The sequence below is a fragment of the Emys orbicularis genome, chromosome 4 (assembly GCF_028017835.1).
Source record: "Emys orbicularis isolate rEmyOrb1 chromosome 4, rEmyOrb1.hap1, whole genome shotgun sequence".
NCBI lineage: Eukaryota > Metazoa > Chordata > Testudines > Emydidae > Emys > Emys orbicularis.
In genome coordinates, this window is record NC_088686.1 from 4,568,579 (window position 1) to 4,592,015 (window position 23,437).

A 23,437-nucleotide genomic window follows, 5' to 3' on the forward strand; every position below is an offset into this window, starting at 1 on the left:
GGGAATCCTCCTCCTCCTGTCTGTTGGGTCTAGGTGTGAATGTCCCAGACATCTGAGTGTCCACTGTCTCTTCCAAATGTGAAACCATCCACACTGCCTGCTGTGGATTCCTATACAGACCCAGCAAGGGGCAGGGATGCTAATGTGCGGGGTGCTAAGAGAAAAGACCTTTTGATGCACTAGTCAGAAGTATTGGGGTGATGAGCATATGTGGGCCCAGGAACTCTGCCCATACGTACCCCTCCTTTGGGATCTACAGGGAGGAGATTGGGATGATTAATTTGGAGTACTGGGCAAACATAGGAGGATACATGTGGACTTCCTGAGGGTACCTGACAGATAACCCCTCTGTGTCCAATCTGGAAGAGTTGCAATGTGACAGATATGGAGCTGCTCTGTAATAACATAAGAAGAGTGCTGTCATAAATATAAAGGGAAGGGTAACAACCTTTATGTATGCAGTAACAACAAATCCCTCCTGGCCAGAGGTACAGAATCACTTACCTGTAAGGGGTTAAGCAGTTCAATTAACCTAGTTGGCACCTGACCAGATGGACCAGTGGGGAAAGAAGATGCTTTCAAATCTGGGGGGAGGGGAAGGTTTTGTTTGTGCTGTTTCTTTTTGTTCCCTCTCGGGACAAAGAGAGAGACCAGCAGGTAACCCAGCTCCTACTGAAACGATACATCTAAAATTACAGAAATTGTAAGTTATAGCAAGGAAATGCATAAGATTATCTTTTGTTTTAGCTTGTGCATTTTCCCTATGGTAAGAGGGAGGTTTATTCCTGTTTTGTAACTTTGAAGTTAAGCCTAGAGGGGAATCCTCTGTGTTTTAAATCTTTTTTTATCACCTTGTAAAATTACCTTCCATCCAGATTTTATAGAGGTGCTTCTTTTACTTTTTTCTTTATAATAAATTCTTCTTTTAAGAACCTGATTGGTTTTTAGTGTCCTAAAAACCCAAGGGTCTGGTCTGTGCTCACCTTGTTAACCTATTGGTTGGTAGATTATTCTCAAGCCTCCCCAGGAAAGGGGGTGAAGGGGGCTGGGGGAATATTTTTTTCGGGGGGGAGGATAGGGCTCCAAGTGGCCCCTCCCTAAATGTTTGTTTAAATCACTTGGTGGTGAAACAATAGCGTCCAAGGACAAGGAAAGGAATTTGTGCCTTGGGAAAGTTTTTAACCTAAGCTGGTGGAATATAAGCCTAGGGGGTCTGTAGCGGGGTGAGCACCCACTCCAGCCCTGAAGGGGTTGGAAAAGCCCTGCAGAGGGCTGGGGCTGGGGAAGGGAGCATAACCCCGGCTGATTGGGGGAAGTGGCTGCAGCTGGGGCCATGCCCCAAACAGACTGACCGGGCTTTATAAGAAGGCCAGGGCAGCCAGAGGCAGCAGTCTCTCTCTAGCAGAGTAGAGAGAAGGGCTTGGCTGCCTGGAAGCTGAGAGGGCACCTAAAGTAGAGCAGGGCTTGGGGAAGGCTAGAGGAGCTGGGGAGCTCCGGCCTGGAAACCCCCAAAGCTGCAGGCCTTGTTAAAGGCCACAAAAAGGTACTGTGGAGCAGGGTTGGGGAAAGGCCAAGGGATCTGGGGAGCTTTGGCCTAGGAAATCCCCAGGCTGCAGGCCTGGTAAGGCCTATTAGGTATGGGGTTGCAGGGGGCAGCCCACGGGTAGGCCGAGGCAGCAGGTCCAAACCCCTTTGCCTGTGATGAGTGGTTGATACTGCAGTCTGCCCCAGTGAACAGGGCTAGATGGAGACTGGGCAGTAGCCAAGACTGAGGCGAAGTGGGGGTAGTGAGTGGGGGTTCCCCTGGGAGGGGGAGAACCAGAACTGTGGGAGTACTGCCAGGGGGCAGCACCCAGAGAAAGGGGCACCGGGGTCCTGGGAGGGACACGGGGCCAGTGGCAAGGCGGATCACCGGCCTGCAGAGGGTGCTCCAACGGCTGGATGAGCTAATTCCCGAGAAGACCAGCAGGAGGCGCCGCAGGGATGAGTCCGCATCACTACAGGGTCTTTCATGCGGGTCCCCACATCTGTACCCCAGAGTTCAGAGTGGGGAGGGAACCCTGACAAGTGCTATGTAAAGATTGTATGGATTTCTGTCCAGCAGCACACCATGACACAGAAACAAAAGGAACTCCACCAGGCAAAGCAGATGACAGCTTTCCAAGTTTGCTTAGACTCCCACCACTCTGACAGTCCCAGTCCCCGCTTCTCTGACAGAACAGCATTTATAAACCTCGTTTACATACATGAATCTTTAACAGCCACTTGGCCAGATACAAATTCTTTTTGCTGGATGTAAACTCCTGTGCTCTCTTCATCAAGTGGCCTTTGTGAGGAGATGATGTGCTGTCTCCAGAGAGAGATTTCAGAGGGGTTGCCTTGTTTTCCAGAGAGAGGGACCACTCTGAGTGATCCTGACGGCAGTCTCAGGAGACTCTTCCAACGTGAGAGCAAAATTCTGGATTTTAGGGTTGGAAATAACTATCCATGTCAGTGAAATTAAATAACTGAGGGTATGTCTATACTACCTGCCAGATCGGCGGGCAGCGATAAATCGACCCCCGAGCGCTCTCCCATCGACTCCTGTACTCCACCACCATGAGAGGCACAGGCAGAGTCTACGGGGGAGCGGCAGCAGTTGACTTACTGCAGTGAAGACACCGCGGTGAGCAGATCTAAGTACGTTGACTTCAGCTACGTTATTCACGTAACTTAGATCGATTCCCCTGCCCCCCAGTGTAGACCAGGCCTCAGTCTCCAGGCTCAGCACCCAATCTACCTTAGCTTTAGTCCGATCTGATTGGCTCTCCAATCATCCTGATGCTGTTTGCTGTCCTAAGGGAGATGGGAATCTCCGTTGTTTAGACGCAGCATAACGAAACCATCCCTGCACTGAAGTTTGGAAGGGAAAATCACCCCCATGACATGAATGTCAGTAGAACCAGATGACACTAAGCTGGGGGGAGAGGTAGATATGCTGGAGGGTAGGGATAGGGTCCAGAGCGACTTAGACAAATTGGAGGATTGGGCCAAAAGAAATCAGATGAGGTTCAACAAGGTGCAGAGTTCTGCACTTAGGACGGAAGAATCCCATGCACTGTTACAGGCTGGGGACCAACTGGCTAAGCGGCAGTTCTGCAGAAAAGGACCTGGGGATTACAGTGGATGAGAAGCTGGGTATGAGTCAGCAGTGTGTCCTCATTGCCAAGAAGGCTAATGGTATATTGGGCTGCATTAGTAGGAGCATTGCTAGCCGATCGAGGGACGTGATTATTACCCTCTATTCAGCACTGGTGAGGCCTCATCTGGAGTATTGCATCCAGTTTTGGGCCCCCCACTACAGAAGGGATGTGGACAAATTGGAGAGAGTCTAGCGGAGGGCAATGAAAATGATCAGGGGGCTGGGGCACATGACTTATGAGGAGAGGCTGAGGGAACTGGGATTGTTAAGTCTGGAGAAGAGTGAGGTGGGATTTGATAGCAGCCTCCAGCTACCTGAAGGGGGGTTCCAAAGAGGATGGAGCTCGGCTGTTCTCAGTGGTGGCAGATGACAGAACAAGAAGCAATGGTCTCAAGTTGCAGTGGGGGAGGTCTAGGTTGGATATTAGGAAACACTGTTTCCCTAGGAGGGTGGTGAAGCACTGGAATGGGTTACCTAGGGAGGTGGTGGAATCTCCTTCCTTAGAGGTTTTTAAGGCCTGGCTTGACGAAGCCCTGGCTGGGATGATTTATTTGGGGTTGGTCCTGCTTTGAGCAGGAGGTTGGACTAGATACCTCCTGAGGTCTCCTCCATCCCTAATATTCTATGAACCAGGCCAAAAAAAAAAAAAAAAAATCAGTGAAAAATGCTGAAAGGTGCAGTTTGGGGTCAAATTCAGCTAATAGATTTAGCCAAAGGGGAAAAAATGGAAAAACTTCCAAAAGTAAAACAATTTCATTTCAATGGTTTCAAAATGAAATGTTTCAATGTTTCATTTTGAAACAATGTTTCATTCAGAAACTCAGCTAGATGTAACTTAAAAAAAAAAAAAATTAAACATCACCCGCAAATGAAAGGAAACATTTAGTGTCAGGTCCAGCAAACTGTTTCATTCGACCCAAAACAAATATTTTCGCTTTGTTCTTTTCTTTCAGCCATGAAACCAAATAATCCAATATTCACCCAGCTCTAAATATCCACTTTTTAACATTTTACCAGTCCGTGGATGGGAGAATTTGGCTCAGTTCTGGAACGGGGAGAAAAGTGGCTCATCCCAGTTGAGAGGGCGTATGGGACCCTTTAAATGGCTAGGCAGTCTTCACTCAGCACACGGCCTCACTTCCATTTGTTCCTGTGTTTTGCCAGAGCAAGGAAGGCACCACCGTAGATGGCTGTGTTTAAATCAGCTCCTCCGGTGTCTATCTCCTTCACTGTGCTGGGTCCAAAGAGAGCACTGCATGATCCTGGACAAGTCACGTCATCTCTCTGTGCTTTAGCTCCCCATCTGAATAATGTTCCTTTGTCCATCTTGTCTATTGGGGGCCTGATGATCCAAAGCCTACGGGAGTCAATGGGCATCTTTCCATTGACTTGATGGGTTTTGAACCAGGCACTTGGAGTGTAAGCTCTTCACCTGTCTCTCACCATGTGCATGTACAGTGCCTAGCACACGGGGGCCCTGATCTTGGTGAGTGCCTGCTATTACCACTGTAATATTACTCATAAGTACATTCACAACTGGTGCCCTTGTCTAGGTCTCAGCGGAGGGGGTCACTGATGGAAATAGCATATAGACTCACAATGGCTCTGCAGCTAGTCCCTGAAGAACAAGCCTCAGACCCATTCACAGAGGAATGGGAGGAAGTTTTGTTTTTCCACGTCGTCGGCCCTGGTGCCTCTCATATAAGTACTGCAGTGAAATTCATGCCCCTGTACTGTGATCACAGTTTGGCTCCATGGCTATATCGTCAGGGGTTGTAGAGCCCAACCTGTGTGAAATAAAGACTAAATTGCTTGAGGCACTTGTTGTTGGCAGGAACTTGCTGTGTTCTGTGCCAAACTATTTTTAGATCCAGAAGAAGTTCAGGGGAGGGTGACATATGGTGACAAGAACAGGCCGCTTAATACATTAGCTCACAATAGGATGGTGTGTTACACATTGTGTTGAAGTGGAGCGGGTGTGGGGAGAGAGAAACTCCTCCTCTTTAAAGCCATTAATTGAAAAATATGTGACACCATCACTAATGTTGCTTAATGACACACAAAAGACCTAAAATATTTAGATTCTGCTGGATAAAAGCAAACCCAGGTTATTTTTTTTATGTTTTATCCATTCATTTTTATGTCTAGCTATCTAAAAAATGAGCTTTTACAAGTTATTTATTGATAATCATTTTTTAAATCTCCCTTACATATTTCACAGCCAGCACAACTAGCAACAGGGGTCTTCATTTTGTCAGGACTATCAAATTACTTTTATTAATGCTGTGATGTCTGGCGATTCCTGCTGTCTACTGCGCTTGGACATCAAGTGATTAAGATCAGCAATCATCTGGCATTCACTATGCAAATATTTTACTTTAAAATTATTTACAGTATGCTGAAAACCACTCTCATAATTAGTTAACATTTATGGCCTGCTCCAGCATTTGAAATCAGGAGCTGAATACCAGGATGTGTTATGGCTTCACTCCATGCTTGGTCATTACTGTGGATAATTGTGAAATGCAAGAAGGAAGAGAAGAAAGAGGATGAAAGCAGTGGGAGGGGAAGAGGATACTGAGGGCTTGTCTACATGCTGCCTTAGTTCATACCAGGTGGGAGTAAAGTCTAATGTGTGCTGGCATGTTGTGCACTCACAGGCCCATGTGGACCCTGCTGGAGCATGCTAAAAGTTACCCAGTACACATTAGTGTAGTACTGTTAAAATGGGACTAATGCACCATGTGGACAACCCCAAAGAGTACAACTACGGCTTGAGGAGGATGAGTTACAGTGAAGTGAAGTCACTTTACTCCTGAATGAGAGCATCCATGTGGGAGTTTAACCCACATTGACTTCACAGCTTAGCTTTCCTGAGTTTCCCCATGTAGACATGGCCCAAAGTGTACCTCTAGACTAGAGTCTGTGGTCTTCTTTGAAGTGGAGTTCACTGATTACCAATTAACTTCAGTTAGCTAAAATGACTGTAAATGCTAATCCAGACACTCCACAAACCCTCAAGATTGCTTCACCTTAGTCCAAACATTTTGTGGAGCATCAAGACCAATTTTTCACAATAAGACTCATTAATTGGCAGTCAGTTAACTTAAAACTGAAGCACAAGCTCTTGTGTAGACAAACTCTATAAGAACAGGAGCATAAAAAGCAGAAGTGGGTGATGGAAGATGAATAACAGGAGAAATGGTGCAGAGGATTAAGGCCTGGATTTTCAAAAGAACTGGAGGAAATTAGGGACCCAGCTGCTATTGACTCTGAAAATATCAATCTAATGCTCCCATACAGTCTTAAATGATGCAGTCTTACATTTCATACATTACATGGCGATACTGCCCTGAGTGCCATGTGATCACTGCCAGCTCCTCAGCTGAAAATATCCCCTCCTAAACTTCCTAGTGCAAACAGGGCTTCCACTTAATTTTGTAGAATGCTCTTCAAAGGGTTCTCAGGATGCTTATTGAATTCATGCTCCCAGTAGGTGCTAGAGGGTTTCCCTTCACCCTCTCCCCTGGTTCTTGTCACACAGACAGAAAGCAGAAGAGCAGAAGTCTGAAGTGTAGACAATGCGATGTTTATTGGGGTTAGTTTCCAGCAAACGTGTTCCATAACTCTGACACCGCAGAGCCTTGTTTCCCAGTGTCTCGTCCCCCACTCCTCAGGAGGCACAATTATACCTGCAATGCAGACCCTCAGTCCCACCCCTTACAACTTAGGGTCATGGTCCGTTTTGAGTCTGGGGTCTTCATCCCACCTCTTTGTACCCCATGGGAGGGGTAAGGAGTGAGGTTGTGCTCCGGTCAGGGATGGGCATTTCTTTGGTCTTTTAGTGTTTTATACCTTCCCCCCTAAGCCCCTTTGTCCCCCCCCCACTGGTTGCTTGACTTTGCCTTGAGATAGGGGTTGAGACAATCTTAAAGTGTGCTCTGAGTAACACGTTAACTGCTCTTATCTGTTCCCATTGTACTAACAAATCCAGCCGACTAGGCAGAAGCAACATCTCCGTGTCTTTGTCCCTTGTTTACACATTTTAGTATAAGAGTATCAAAAAGTCAAACCCAAAATTCTATCCCAGGCTAACAAACAGACCTATCTCCTCACAGTAGGAATGAAGTTCTGCTTGATATGGGTGTTTCTGAAGTGCGGTCGTGTAGAGTTATACTGATCCTGAGGTCTCTTGCATCTGATATCACCAATAGAAAGGACCTGCAAAAACTGCTAGTATTTGCACTTATTTGGAGTCTACACAATGATCACTTTAGTTGCAATGAATGAGAGGTCATTGAAAAACTGCCATTTTGTATACAATAGAAGTAATATTTGCAGTATATCATGTATGTAGCCATCCCTGCTTTTCTTTTTCAAAGGTGTCCTTACTTATAAATAGATAGGTTCACTTTGTTCTCAGTGTACAAAACAATAACAAGTCTAAATGAGGAAAAAAATGCTAAGAATACACAAAACATGACTGCTGGGTTGGAGTTGAATGTTTGCAAGGAGAAAAATATTATTAGAGATGTAGAAACCAGATTGAGCCAAAGAGATTTGAATGCCTGGAGATTTAACTGCCAAGATACAGAATTTACTAAAAATGTAGACAAAATCACTCAGAAGTGGGTCAGGGATACAATGCCATAGAAAGAAGGAAGGGTCATTGATATGGAGGGTAATGCAGTATCACAGTAGTTATAGAAAATAGGGTTTGGATGAAGGCTATAACCTTAGGCATGGCCAATTAATTATTTAGAAATTGCATGAGAACCACTAAGAACTCTCTCTTTCCAGAGGCACTACTACTTTCTTATGTGGCTGGTTTTGAAGCCTCCGTACACAGAGGCTATTATGGACTTCAAACTAGGGAAAATGCTGTACGTGATAAATAAGGTTGAAGCTTGGGGCCATCTAGACTCTAGTGATTCCAATATCAAAATACTCCTGATGGCAAAGTACTAAAGGGAAGAGTCGGTGGTGTGAGGCTTCCAGAAAGAGGATGTTGAGAGAATGAAAAGTGCCCCGAGGAAAGATGATTGCTGTACTTTCATGCATAGGGAAATCTACTCCAGCAAAATGAGACGTATTAAGAAACTATTTGTAAGCAGTGCTGCTATTAAATTTCAACCCCATTACGTCTAAACAGGAAAGGCAGCAGAGACCAGTGCAGCGAAGTAGGGGAGGAGAGGGTCTCAGATGCAGTAAATTATAAAATCAGTCTTTTAAAGTGTGGTCAGCATGGTCAGAAAAATGGCTGTAAACAAGATTGCTTGGAACCTTCTGCTTACAAACTAGGTCCCGGTCTGGCATTCGACCCTTGTGCCTATGCAGATCCTAGTGCACGATTGGGCCCCCAGTTTGTAATACTAGGCCCTGCAAAACTGCTCTGGAAAAATATAAACAATATGGTATTGAATCGTATTTCACACTGGAACACTGGGATGCACGGTGCATGGGAAAGTCATCCCATAAAAAACTCACATGAAATCTACCAGCTAGCAAGATATGACCCTTAGGATAAGTTCAAAGACTAACATTTGCAATATAACACCCAAGTGGTTCTAACAGGCCAGCAGCCCTGCTATGGTAAGATTTTTCTTCCCATGTCCCAAGTGTAAAGTATTACGTTTTTAAAAAAGCCCTCAAAAGCACACAGTATAGCTACAAAATGAAGTTCTCTTTCATGTACAGCTATGAATTTCAAATCCATTTCCACACTAGTTCCCTCTCACCTTTCAGCCCATTAACAGACTTTTATAGCATCAGCCTTTCAAACTTATCCAAGGGCTAATTATCCTGAGCACCAGGGATGGTCAGGTCACAAATTATGCTACTGCTGTTGATCCACTTATCTGCAATTTACTTTGTTTCGCCATTACCCTGGAGAGGGTGCAACCCAGGGCACTGTTTGTGATTTCAGGCTTGGAGAGAGGCATTGGGTAGGAATTCTAAAACACAGGGTATATGCAGAAAATAAGGGTACGTCTACACTTACCGGAGGGTCCGGCGGCAGGCAATCGATGTTCTGGGATCGATTTATCGCGTCTGGTTTAGACGCGATAAATCGATCCCGGATCGATCCCGGAAGCGCTCGCCGTCGACGCCGGTACTCCAGCTCGGCGAGAGGAGTACGCGGCATCGACGGGGGAGCCTGCCTGCCGCGTCTGGACCCGCGGTAAGTTCGGACTAAGGTACTTCGAATTCAGCTACGATATTAACGTAGCTGAATTTGCGTACCTTAGTCCGAAGTGGGGGCTTAGTGGGGACCAGGGCTAAGGGTAACAGGAAATATGTGATAGGCAGGTCTGTTTCACTCACACATCGCACCTGAAATGCTGCTTCCTGAACCAGAACTCCACTCTCCCAGCGAAAGAGGAAGTATGGGGCGTGTTGGGGAAAGGGGAGAAGAGGTGTGGGGAGATATTCCCCCAATGGAGTTTGGTCTCTGATGGATCTGATGCCTAAGCAGGAGTGAAAGTTTCTCCTCTGAAGCTTTAGCCTATGCTAGGGCAAGGTAGTAGAGAATTGAAGCAGCATTTGCTTGTGATTAGTCCCTCCTCTCTTCCTGGGCACAATGCAGAATCACGGACAGAAGGATGCGTTCATAGACTGTGTGCCTGTATCTGCAGATATCTGTGTTGCACAAATCCTGTTTGCACATATCTTTGTAGTATCTAGGTGTGGTTGTTCTGATGAGCAGGAATATGGGCTACATTACTATAAAGAGTACAGTTTGGCAATAATTACTGGAGTGACTTGCAAGACAGATACAATGGTCCCACAGGCATTGATGTTTGTGGATTTTGCAAGTCTCTGCTAATATCGTGTGTCATAACATATTATATATACACTATCCAAGCTCCCAACCTCATACGGGACTTAGCCAGGAGCTTCCCAGTCCCTTGCAGTGTGCGTTTGTAGTGGGGCAGTTCCCCGCTCCTGGGAGAAAAGGTTAAAGGCAGCTGAGGTAGGCTGCGTGAACAGACAGCCAGAGCTGTGGCCACACCCAAGCAGGCCACAGCTGGCCCTGATATAAGGGCTAAGGGAGGAGATGGGTCAGTCTCACTCCAGCCTTGGAGTGGGAAAGGCCTAGCTGCCTGGGAGCACAGGGTACCAGAAGCAGAGCAGTGCTGGGGAAAGGCCAGAGGAGTTGGGGAGCTCCAGTCTGGCAACTCCCCAGTCTGAGGCCTTGTTAAAGGCCTAAGGAGGTACTGGGGCTGCACAGGTGTAGCCCGAGGATAGGCAGAGGCAGCTGATCCAACCCCCTTGCCAATGATTAGTGGCCATTACAGACTGCAGTCTGCCCCAGTGAGCGGGGGTCTAGATGACGACTGGTAGTAGCCACTGAGGCAAGGTGGGCATAGTGGGAGGGGGTTCCCCTGGGAAGGGAGACCCAGGGCGTAGGGGTACTCCGGGGGGCAGTATTCTTCTGGGGTCTGGGAAGGACATGGGGCCTGTGGCAGGCGAGACACTGGCCAGCAGGGGGCACTCCAAGGCTGGAATTGAGCTAATTCCGGGATGACCAGCAGGAGGCGCCACGGCGGTGAGTGCTCAACCTGCTACAGCGTTCCTGGGCCCAATCCCGAGCTGGAAAGCACAGCTGCAGGGAAAAATAACCATACTTGGGTGCAAATCCGAGGGAGACTGCATATAGAATTCTAAATCTCAGTAGACTTTGCACCTGTGCAGCTAGCCCACATCTGACTGGGACTAGTGATGGAGGAATCTCAGATGCAGCTTCTGTATGGATCCCCTTTGACTGTGCCCCTGGCATGCCCAGGGTGCTGTGTGTAGGCTTGCCACAGAGCTGTCCTCCTCGGAGGCACACGCCATTTCAGATTCGGCCACCAATGCAACCACGCTGCCGTGGTTCTGATGCTTTGTAGCCTAGCGTGCTGCATACGCTTTGGGCCTGCAAGTCAAACCTTTTTTTTTTAGACCCATTCTTCCAATCAGCACCAAAAAGTTGAAATCAATAGCCTTCCCCACTGCCTCTGAATTTTCTTCAGTCTCTGTACAAGAGATGAAGATGAAAGCATCAGTGGATTAAACTGGATAAAGTTTCAATTTCCTGAATGACTCTGCAGCTACTTCAAAAGTCAGGCATCATATTAGCTTAGGGATGAGCTCTCTCCAACCCAGGCAGATCCCTCATTTAGCTTACAGGATATCCATCAGCATGGACATGCATATAGAGCATTGTGTGTTCCAGCCATCACTACTTTCATGCTGAAGCGGGCAAGCAATGGAGTTCCATAGGCTACTTTACATTTCCAGCATCTAGTGGGAAAGTCTTAGCTGCAGAAGTTAGAAATATAGTAATTCTGTGCCGATCTGCTGCCCTTCGTTGACCAGGGCTAGTGCAAGAGGATGCATACTGGATTTCTATTTGGACCAAATATATACTGAACCATTTCAAGTAATAAAAAAGCACAAGTTAGACAGAAGATTGGGAGGCCCTCCAAAAATACCCAGTGGAAGAATGTTAGGTGTTCAGTTCAGAAAATTGCGACATAGCCTTATGATTGAAGATCAAAAATGCAATGTCCCAGTCGAGAATGAAAATGCTAATGACTTAGGGGGTGTATAAGGTATTTCCATTTCCACTTTATTAGGTCTATATGCATGTTGGGGGAGTGATCAGTTAGATCTTTTGTAAATTTCTTCCTCCAGGAATGCCAGAAGGTAACCCCAATTATTTTACATGTGCTAACAGGCTGTCAGAGCGCACACTGTCCAATTGTTGATTTCCTTCAACCTTTAAATGACCCACAGACAGATGAAAAGGTCACTAAACATTAGCTCAAAATTCACTTCCTTACTGTCCCCTTTTACCAGGTTAACTGAAAATCTGGCCTTTATATTAACAAATACTTTTCACATTTCAATCCCGGCTCTGGAATTTTATTTGATGTTGAATTAGATTTCTCAGTGTTTGAAATCATTTTGCCAGGGCTTTTTTATTGACTCACCCCTCTTGTTAGTTGGGGGACGGTGCACCTTTCCTAGAGGCGAAGAGGTCTAGGCTAAAGCATCTGCTTCTCACAGAGCTTATGCTATTTGCTGACTGCAAACAAAAATCCCAGGTGAGTCATTGCACACCAGATTGTTACAAATTACATAAGGGCAGACTGAGGCCCACGGCGAACAGAAGGGGAGTGAAGTACTCAGGAAAAAAAAGGCCTGTATCTTCCATAGTTAATGGTAAAAGCAAAGGAAATGTAGCAATAGAGGAAGGGTACATTGTAGTGTAATCAACTATGTGACTGAGACTTTCCGCAACGGGGAGGTGTTTGTTCAAGCTGGAGTTTATCCTACTTTAAAGACTCAGATATGTCAATTTTCCTCTGGAAGTAAAATAATAATACATGATTTAAAACCAAAATGTACATTGTGCTGCATTAAAAGCAGACATTGCAGATGCACTTATAAGGCAATGGAAGAACATAAAGGGCACATTTTGTGCTGCAGTGACTCTTTTATCTAGGGGCACGGGACAGTATATTGGTTTCTTGCTGCTAAATCTCATTCTGTCTTGGGCTTTTATGACAACATTTAGATTCCTATCCTTGGTGGAGTATGGCCCTCTTTGATATTTGTACTCTCATGGCATTCTTCAAGATTGCATTGGGCTGATAAAGCTTTTATTGAGGTTATTACATGTCATTTGCAGTAAAGTGCAGGATTTAAATGTCAGCCAGTTTCCCTGTGACCACCTATCACTCAGTGTCTGAAGATTACTGGAATACAGTTCTCCTTCTGAGAGTGAGGTTCCGGACACACACTGGCAAAAATGTTACCTGTTCTTGGCAACTTCGCAGATGGTCTCAATACTTCAGGCTGTAACATGTTAAGCCTCAGACTTGACTTTTGAATAGATTTAGGTTAACAAAGGGCTAGTTATAATTTCTGGAATGAGGTCTTGACTACTGACAGTCACGAGGAATCCTTTGGTATTAGGGGCTAGATTCACAAAAGGACGTAGGTGCCTGACTGCAACTTTAGTTGTCCAAATCCCAGAATTGGGTCCTGCTGGGAGACACAAGGCCCCTGCTCAGCTGCCCCCTAGAGGTGCCTAAATTCATGGAGCACCTACATTTTTGCACTGCAAGTTCCCCAAGTACCCATGTTTCTGCCTCTGAGCATGCACACTGCTGCTTTGTGCTAGGTGTCCAGACCCCTAAGCCCCACAGTGATGCCTGAACTGGAGGAAGATAGGCGTTCCTCTGTCTAATTCACCCATAGGGCACCATCTGGTAAGTGTGCTGAGAGCTTGCCTACTGGATAAGGCCCCACAGGTGAGTTTACACAAAACGGCTGGGGGTGGATAACCTCCTTCCTAACTTTTAGCCCAGTGGTCAGGGAACTCACCTGGGATATGGGAGACCCCCAGTTCAAACCCTGCCTCTGCTTGAGGGGAAGAAGAGATTTGAATGCAGGGTCTGCACCTCTCAGGGGAGTGCGCTAATCACATTCTGATGGTGGGGGAGGCTCCTTCAGCCTCTGCTCTTGAAGCTTCACTTGTGGATAAATCATTTTTGAAAAGCGCTGGAGCAGGGGGACCGGCCCTGGGTCTCTCAGGGGAGTGCTCTAACCCAGCGGTGCTCAAACGTTTCCTGTCGTCCCTCCCCCCGCAACCAGTAATGGAATCTGTCCACACACACCCGGTTACCGCACAGCCCGGGCTGCCTCAGCAGCAGAGCATGGGCTGACCGCAGAGCTGGGGTTGGGGGAGGAGCTGGTCTAGGGGTGCAAAAGGGAATGAGGGCAGAGCCAGGCTGGGGGCGGAGCAGGGACGGAGTGGAGCTGTGGCTGGGGGCAGGGCTGAGGGTGGAGAGGGAGTGAGGGTGGAGCTGGGCCTAGAGGCAGAGCAGGACTGGGGATTGAACGGGGTTGGAGGAGGCATGAGGCTGGGGGTGGAGCTAGACTGGGGGTGGAGTGGGGCACTCCCTCCCCGCCTCTGGGGGGCTGGCCCTGGTCCTGCTGCACACACTCCCAAACATTCCTCCATGGCCCCCCTAGGGGGCATGCCCCACACTTTGAGAACCACTGCTCTGACCACCAGCCTATAGAGTCATTCTCTTGCTTTCTCGCTTGGCCTAATGAGTCTGTTGCTATTTATTCATAGCGGAACAGCTTCAACAGACTAGCCTGAGGGAACCCCACATCTGAATATCCCATAGCCCAGTGGTTAGGACACTCAATTGAGAGGGGGTAGAAACAAAAACCCTTGTTCTTCTCAGGTGGAAGGGGGGGACCTGAACCATCCCCAGTGAATACCCTAAACTCTGCGCTAAAATGTATGAGGGAAGTGGTTCTCCTTTCTTTCCTTCCCCCTCCATGCCAAGAGAGGGTTTGCAGCTGAGAATCCCAAGCAGAGGGAGGTGACTCCAAGCAGGTGTGTGATGATGCTGTGTTTAAAGACTGTTTTTAGCTTGCACCCCCACCCATACTTCCAATGTGTCTCCTGTTGATAGATCCACATCACTGAAACCAGTTTTGGATAAGTTATCCAGAAGGAGCATGATGCACAGTCGTTCCATGTAACTGGCATCCTCCCTGCCCCCTGTAAGGCCCTGGTCTCTCAAACACTTATGTGCCTGAGTAACTTTATACTCACGAGCAACTACATCTGTGTTTGCCAGAGCAGGGCCTAGATTTAAAAACATTTGTGTGTACAGCTGTTGTACCTGTATGCATACAAAGGTGCTTATATTCACACACTAGATAGCTGGGTGAAGCAAATATGATAACTGTGCATACTGTCTGTGATACCAGTACAAACCCCATTTCTCTCCAGTGCAGTGTGCCTACATTTGGGATTTGCACTGGTTGTAATTAGTACAAATTTATCTTGTCTAAAAATGCTCCTAGATACCACTCTGGTCTGAGGTGGTATAAGCTTATTTTGTGATGGCTTGTGAGCTAAAGTTGAGTGCGGGCATTTTTAAAACATGTCTTATGTTTTGTTTGAGTTTTGTTCTTGCTGCTAAGTCTCACTTGCCAACCTGAGTTAAAAGAACTGATGCTATTAAACCTGCCCCCAAGCATGCATGATAGGACTTGAGCCAAGTAAATTCATAGATTCTAAGGCACCATTCAATCATCCAGTCTGGCCTTCTGTCTATCACAGGCCACTAAACTTCTCTCACTTGCCCCTGTGTTGAGCCCGATAACTTGTGTTTGACTAAAGCATCTTCCAGAAAGACATCAAGAGATGGCGAATCCACCACTTCCCTTGGGAGCTTTTTCCAATGGTTAGTCACGCTCTCTGTTATAGTCATAGAATATCAGGGTTGGAAGGGACCTCATCTAGTCCAACCCCCTGCTCAAAGCAGGACCAATCCCCAATTAGATCATCCAACAGATTCTTGCCCCAGATCCCTAAATGGCCCCCTCAAGGATTGAACTCACAACCCTGGGTTTAGCAGGCCACTGCTCAAACCACTGAGCTATCTCCCCCCATATAGGTTCTTATACTATCATAGGCACCTACACTGTGGATGCTCTGGGGCTGGAGCAGCCATGGGGACTGAGCACCCACCGGCAGCCCCCCTGTCAGCTCCTCCCGCCCACCGACAGGCCCCACGGATCAGCAGCTCCCCCTCCCTCCCCGTGCCTCCCGCCCACCACAATCAGTTGTTTCGCAGGAGGCTCTGGGGTGGAGGAACGAGGAGCTGTGTGCTCGGGGGCAGAACTGGGCAGGATGAGGTGGGGTGTAGCAGGGGATGGGCAGAGGTGGGGTGGCCATGGGGGAAGGGGTGGAGTGGGAGCGGGGCCTGTGTATACATACTATGGTCAGCCCCACAGTACTGCTAAAAAATTGTGTCTTCTGTCTAATTCATATTTGTCTGGCTTCCACTTCCAGCCGTTGGCTCTTGTTCTGCCTCTCTCCATTGGATTAAGGAGCCCTGTAGTATCAGGTATCTTCTTCTCATGAAGGTATTTATACACTGTAATATAGTCACCTCTTGATCTTCTTTTTGATAAACTAGACAGATTGTACTCCCCTTTAAGTTTCTCACTAAATAACTCACGAACCATTCCACAGATACTGGCTCCAATAAAACATTTAATTTGCTACCTCTCTGAATGACTATAAGGTTTCATAAAAGTATAATGAGATTCTATAGAAATTACTCTTAAAGCCGAGAGACTTTAACAGAGAATCATATTCCTGCTACAGAATTTTATAGGGTGGTTCAAACCCCTATAGAAAGACATTGCAGAAGTATTGGTGAGAACAAATGAATTTTAAGGCCCTGATGTGCAAACACTGACTCATGCACTTAACTGTACTCATGTGAGTAGTCCCATTGTCTTTATTGGAACTACTGGAGCTTGAAGTTAAGGATGTTCATAGGTGTTTGCAGGATTGGCGCTGCAGTGAATAGAAAACTTTTGTGAAGGGGAAGTTTGAATTCCTAAGCGTGAGTATTCACACCAAAATCCTGTTTCTAGGAGTTATGCTCATTCATTCAAGGAACAGAATAACCATCACCTCTGACTGATGTGTCCAATCCAAATTAATCAAACCAGCTTGAATTCTGGATATCAACTATTCATCACAAACTGCCTGGGAACAATCCACTGACCAAGCGTTACTTGCCGAAATGATTTTGGAAATAACTTTGAGTATCTAATGTGAGAAAATTGTAAGTGGGCTACAGATTTTAAAGTTGGCAAACTCATTTATTAGAAAGATTTGCTCAACTGTAGCCAGAACAGGGCAGATCTACACGGCAGCTGGAAGGTGGAAGTCCCAGCTCAGGTAGATAAACACAAGCTAGCTGTCCTGGAGCTAGTGCTGGCTCAGGCTAGCTGCCCAAGTTATACCCAGGGGGTTGGGCAGGATTATACTCAGCCAGCCCAAGCCACCACCCGGGCTGCTGCTGTGACATTGCTCGTTTTAGGTGCTCGCTGAAGCCGAGCTAGCTTGTGTATGTCTCGCTGAGCCAGGAATTACAGCCGTACTCTAAATATCTGCTGTTGAATTGTGGGTAGGGGAAGCAGGGACAGATCTTGGGTTAAAAACAATTATATGGATTTACTGAATTGCGTACGCCTTTCCACAAAACTACAGAGCATGATAGACTATATGAGGCAACAGCAGGTTACAAAAAAGAAGTGAGGCAAGCAAACCTTTCTAGGTGGTCAGAAAGATGTAGGACCTTGTCCAAAGCCCAGTTGAAGCCAATGGAAATCTTTCAGTTGCCTTCAGTGCACTTGGATCAGGCTTATAATGCTTAGCACTACCGCAGAATACCAGCCTCTTGGAGAGACTAGTGGTAGAACACTACGATTCAGTAGTGTCACACCCAAGTCTTGGACTAAATTCACTATCTAATGCATCTGTGAAAATGTGGCTCCTTGAGAGATAACAACTGTTTGGGAGCGTTGTAAATTGAAAGACTTCTCCTGCGATATCAGAGAATTGATGTAAGAGTTATTACAGGGATCTCCCCTCAAATCCCTTTCATTATGGTGTTAGCGAAATGTCCTGCTTTGCTGAAATTAAACCAGCTCAGATCCGTGTGTGAAGTCCTCATGACTACAGCTAATAAATGTGTGTGATCTGCCTTGTAAGAAAAAAAAAAAAAGTACCCCTGTTGGAATGTGACTCAGAAGAAGAAATGACGAAGAGTCATGGAATGAACTCATTAAAAAGAGCACCGAAGCTATCCAGTAAGAGTTACAAAAGTGGTATCTATACAGACTATATCCCATCCTCCGTATTGCCTCCATTCTGCCCTGGCTCCCATGGACTGTGAAAGCTCCTTTCTTCCATGTACTGCGGGTCTGTCTGCTGTGATCCAATCTGTCCTGGGTGTAGTTGAGCCAGTGTATACAGTGAGTGAAGAGGCTCCTGGCTCCTCCCATCTCCAGGCAATCCTCCTTGGGTCTTGCTCTTCTGTCATCCTTGTGCTGGAGCTGCAAAGATCTCTGCATCCACATCTGTATTTCCCCCTTGTGGTCCCACTCTCAGGTTTCCAGCACCCTAGCTGTCCCCTCGCTTGGGCAGAGACCCGCATCTACCTCCCTCCTGACGGGGGTATTTCCAGACTGCTCCGTTCCCTGCCTACACTGTGAATTCACCAGTACCATCATCAGCAGGCCTGCTCTGCTCTGCTCCTCAGAGGCTACGAACAATGTAATTGCCACAGTTCTAAGTTACCGCACAGCTCTTTCTATGCAAGCACATCTGTTCTTAAGGTAAAAGCATCAAGCCCCACCCATGGCGTTTTCCTTAGGTCAGAAGTTCCTAGCAGCTGTTAGCTCAGCACAAGCACCCGCATGAATGTGAGAGCTGCCCCTTTACCCAGATTGGGCCTCTGGTCTTGTCCTCATGATGATCAGCAGACAAAGGGTTTCTCCTCAGGGCAGAGCTTCAAAAGGATGGGTCTGGAGCTGGGTAATTTGCATCTCCCTCCCCACCAGTATTTCCTAAGAAACCCACTCAGCTAAAAGATCAATCTCATCTGGTGATTGTTTTAAAAGGTCCTTTGAAGCTTGTGAGGCTGCCGAGGGATTGTTCGTCCTCTTTCTCCCCTCCCCCCCCAATAAAGAAGTTACACACAGTAACACATACATAGTTGCATTGGTAATACAACAGACTCCTAAAATACTTAAACTTAATTCATTAAGGTTTAACATAATTCAGTAAGATTTGTCCAGGAAATTGTCATCTCTGTCACAACTGCATCTCCTGTGTAGGGCTGAGAAAGGGGCCTGGGATCATAGAATATCAGGGTTGGAAGAGACCTCAGGAGGTCATCTAGTCCAAACCCCTGCTCAAAGCAGGACCAACCCCAGCTAAATCATCCCAGCCAGGGCTTTGTCAAGCCTGCCCTTAAAAACCTCTAAGGAAGGAGATTCCACCACCTCCCTAGGTAACCCAACTTCACCACCTTCCTAGTGAAAAAGTTTTTCCTAATATCCAACCTAGACCTCCCCCACTGCAACTTGAGACCATTACTCCTTGTTCTGTCATCAGGTACCACTGAGAACAGTCTAGATCCATCCTCTTTGGAACCCCCTTTCAGGTAGTTGAAAGCAGCTATCAAATCCCCCCTCATTCTTCTCTTCTGCAGACTAAACAATCCCAGTTCCCTCAGCCTCTCCTCATAAGTCATGTGCTCCAGCCCCCTAATCATTTTTGTTGCCCTCCGCTGGACTCTTTCCAATTTTTCCACATCCTTCTTGTAGTGTGGGGCCCAAAACTGGACACAGTACTCCAGATGAGGCCTCACCAATGCCGAATAGAGGGGAATGATCACGTCCCTCGATCTGCTGGCAATGCCTCTACTTATACAGCCCAAAATACCGTTAGCCTTCTTGGCAACAAGGGCACACTGTTGACTCATATCCAGCTTCTCGTCCACTGTAACCCCAGGTCCTCTTCTGTAACCCCTTCTCAGGGTTGCAATGATTCATCTTGGTACTTAGATGTTACAGTGATGAGAGCCACGGATGCCAACGGCAGGAGGAAGTGGAAATCTCATCCACATCCTCCACTAGCTTATAGTAGCTGGAAGCAATCTGTGTGGCCTGCCAGCCTTTGAGGAACCCACTTACCCCTGACATCATCCCCCAGCACCCTGACTACCATGATAACTTCAGTCAAAGCTTGCTGACCAGCCCTCTCCTTATAAAGCACAAGCAGTATTGTGACTGGGTATACCAGCCCCACGATGAGTCCCAACAGCAAAGAGCAAACTTGGCAACCGGGGGGGAGGGGGAGAGGGTGCTGAGATTCAGAATGGGGAGAGTAGGAAAAAATAAGACAGCGCAAACACCAGACTAACAGAGAGCTCTATTTACTGAAAAGAAAATACAGAATGGGCTGGGAAAAGAAAAGGGACAAAAAGATGGGAAGAAGAAGATGATTAAACAGACAAACAGGGGTGATGCGGCAACTGTACTTACAGGTAATCTGTTCTAATGCACCTACATTACCTACCATATATCTTGTATATCCATGTATTTTAATCTGCTATACAGAGGTCTTGGAAGGGTTAATTCATTAATGTTTGCAGAGATTTTGAGATCTTCAGCTGGAAAACATAGAAAGGGAAACTATTGTTGCTATGTTTTAATTAGCTCCCCTATTTTGAGACACAAAGGAGAAGTGACTTCCTCAAGGTCAGGCAGCACATCAGTGTCAGGGCTGGGGATACAATCCAGGTCTCATGTCCTAACCAGGCTTCATCTCTTCTTTGTCATCTCTTACTTGGGCACTTATTTCCCAGCATTCTGCTCACCGTCAGATCCAAAGAAACCAAATTATTGCAAAATAAATTGGTTTTGCTCATTCTGAATTGCTCCAGAAGTTCAGTTGTAACTGGAAGGCAGGGAGACATGTCCTCTAATGGAACGAGCCCATGTGCCCGTGCTGCTGATTCTACGATGCAGGAAAGCCCTTGTGTATTCTAGACATTGTGTAAAACTCTGGGATGCTTCACCGCCATTAGAAAAAAGCACTCTGGCATATGGTCCGAACATTCTGCCCGGGTGACTGACTAATTCTCTGCAATGTTGGAGTGGGCTGAGGATAATTTAGTATAATAATTTGTATTTGAGAGTTGTCTCAATATTTCACTTCTCTATTGAATTGGCTATAATGCATCATCCTAATCACCTCTCCCCGGTCAGTTCAATTTATGTGCCTGCTGTTATCAGACTTGAAGGATGGTAGGCACAACCTTTCTTTCTTCTTTTGATTAGGAAACCACTTTTAGTTTCGGAAAGGTCAGAGTGTCGGCTTTCCTGAAGATGATCATATGTATCAATTTAAAGCATTAGTCTAGAGACATGAAGTAGTTTTCCTACGTTCAAATGGTTTATTGGGCTTGGTACACAGGACTGACTTTATATTACCAGGAGGGACATGCACTGAGTACAGGCATCAGTGTAAATGGCACAGTTCCATTGACTTCAGTAGAGCAACACCACTTTGCACACTCTGAGGAACCAGCTCATTTTCTTCTGTGGACCGGTACAAAAAACGTTTGAGTGAAAGTTATCTCAAAGGATATAAGCTCAATATCACTGGGGTCAGGGACCAGATTTCCAGACGGGCTCAGCAACCTGCACCTCATGCTCAAATTGCACCATGGTAACAAAAATTGGGTTTTAATTTGATATAGTTCAACTGGTGCAAACCTCTGCGTGGATGTATTTAAAGAGGTGTACAAGTGACTTGGATTGATTTTGTTTAAATCAATACGAACCTGTTGCAGACTGATTTAACCCATGTTGGAGTTTGCCTTTTTTTTTTTTTAGAAAAAAAAAAAACCTATTAAAAAACTTATCTTCCTTAACCCAGAACAACTGGCTGTATAGAAAACGTCTGATTGGCTGGGTTTGTCCAAAGAATTCAGCTGCGATTTAGGCACTGAAATGAAGTGTCTAGATTTTCATTACAGCTTGTCACTTAGCAGCTGCCATTATTCTCTCAGAATTAAGCCTCACAGTAAAGACAGTCTCACCCTGTTATTATAGAGACAAAAGTAAAATCAATGTCCCTGTAATAATAAAACCCAAATAAAGGCATGTTTGCTACCAAAGGAAACCACACCACATGCATTTTTTTTATCACTATTGTATTTTAAATAATGGATATCAACTTTGAAACCACTGAAGCCTAGCACTATTCGTACTGAGGGTTTTTTTAAATATTGGCTAAAATTATAGATTCTATTTCATGATCCATGCAATTAGCTTCTTGTCCTCTCTGCTGACTTATTAATGTGCAACTAATTTATTTTGCATCCAGGACATAAGCAAAAGTAAAATCAATAGTTCTCATGTAGTAAAATTTTAATGCACTGCTGCCATATGAGAAAAGAATACGCCACCTCATAAATACATAACGTTCAACGGTTCTATGTATTTTAAAATAATGGATACGGATCTGAAAAGCAACAACACTTTTGGTTTTCCATACACCTGACTCTGCCAAAGAGATTTCATATGATATATGAGAGAGAGCTGGTGGGAATAAAAGGTAAGTATGTTTAATTAAAAACTTTAAAATTTGACTTAGAAGCTTTTTGAGAAAGTTTAAAATAAGTGAAATTTTTCTTTTTGTTGAAGGGTGGTGTGAACGAATGAATTATTACATCGGAAATAAAGGGTTGTGGTCACTGAGAGTAACTCCTTATGTAATGGAGGAAGTATCACCTTATGGTTAAACCATTGGATTCTAATTTGAATGACCAGTGTTTAATTTCCAGCTCTTTCTCTGTGACCTTAGGCAGGACTTAACTTTGGAAAGCCACATTTAAAAATGGGTCTAATAACACTTACCTGCCTCAACAGGATGCAGTGAAGCTAAATTATTTCAATTTGTCACACGAGCAGTCAGTTAGAACTGTGTTTTGAGGATTTCTAACAGCCCATGTCACCTTATATACTCTACGCAATATACGTTATATGGACAACACCTATGATCCTTAATTACAAGTAATTTTAAAATAGTTTTTAAATATTAAAAAGGCATCCAGCCAGAGAGTCTGGGCTTTTGTTTAGTTTACATCATTTTTTTTTTTTTTTTTTAGCCACATGGAAAAAATTTGCCATTGCAACAAACCAAGATGAGGGGGCTGGAGGGATTTATAGAAAGAGGAAATATTAAAAGGGGTTTTGTAACTATGGCCTGGGGGGGATCGATCTAAGTTAAGCAACTTCAGCTAGTGAATAACGTAGCTGAAGTCGATGTACTTAGATCGACTTACCGTGGTATCTTCACTGCAGTAAGTCAACTGCTGCCGCTCCCCCGTCGACTCCGCCTGCACCTCTCGCGGGGGTGGAGTACAGGAGTCGATGGGAGAGAGCTCGGGGGTTGATTTATCATGTCGATCGCTGCCCGCCGATCCGGTGGGTAGTGTAGACATACCCTTAGTGTCACTTGGCCTTGGTGGGAACACGATACTCTAACACTTGACTGAACACCGAAGGAGAAGTGATTTACTATATGACACAGAGGCAGAATGGGCTACTGTCACACAAGGATGTAAGTGCCCAACAGCCGCTTTACATGCCTAAATCCCAGACTCAGGCCTCACTGGGGCCCCCAACTGAGCTGCCCCCAAACAAAACCCTTGCTCAGCTGCCTCCAAGCTCTATAGGGCCTAAACTCACTCAGCATCTATACTTTTGCAGTAAACTTTTCCTAAGTGTCTATATTTATGCCTTTGAGCAGTGTACTGTCGCCCTGGGATGGAGAGCTGGATGCCTAAGTGATGCACC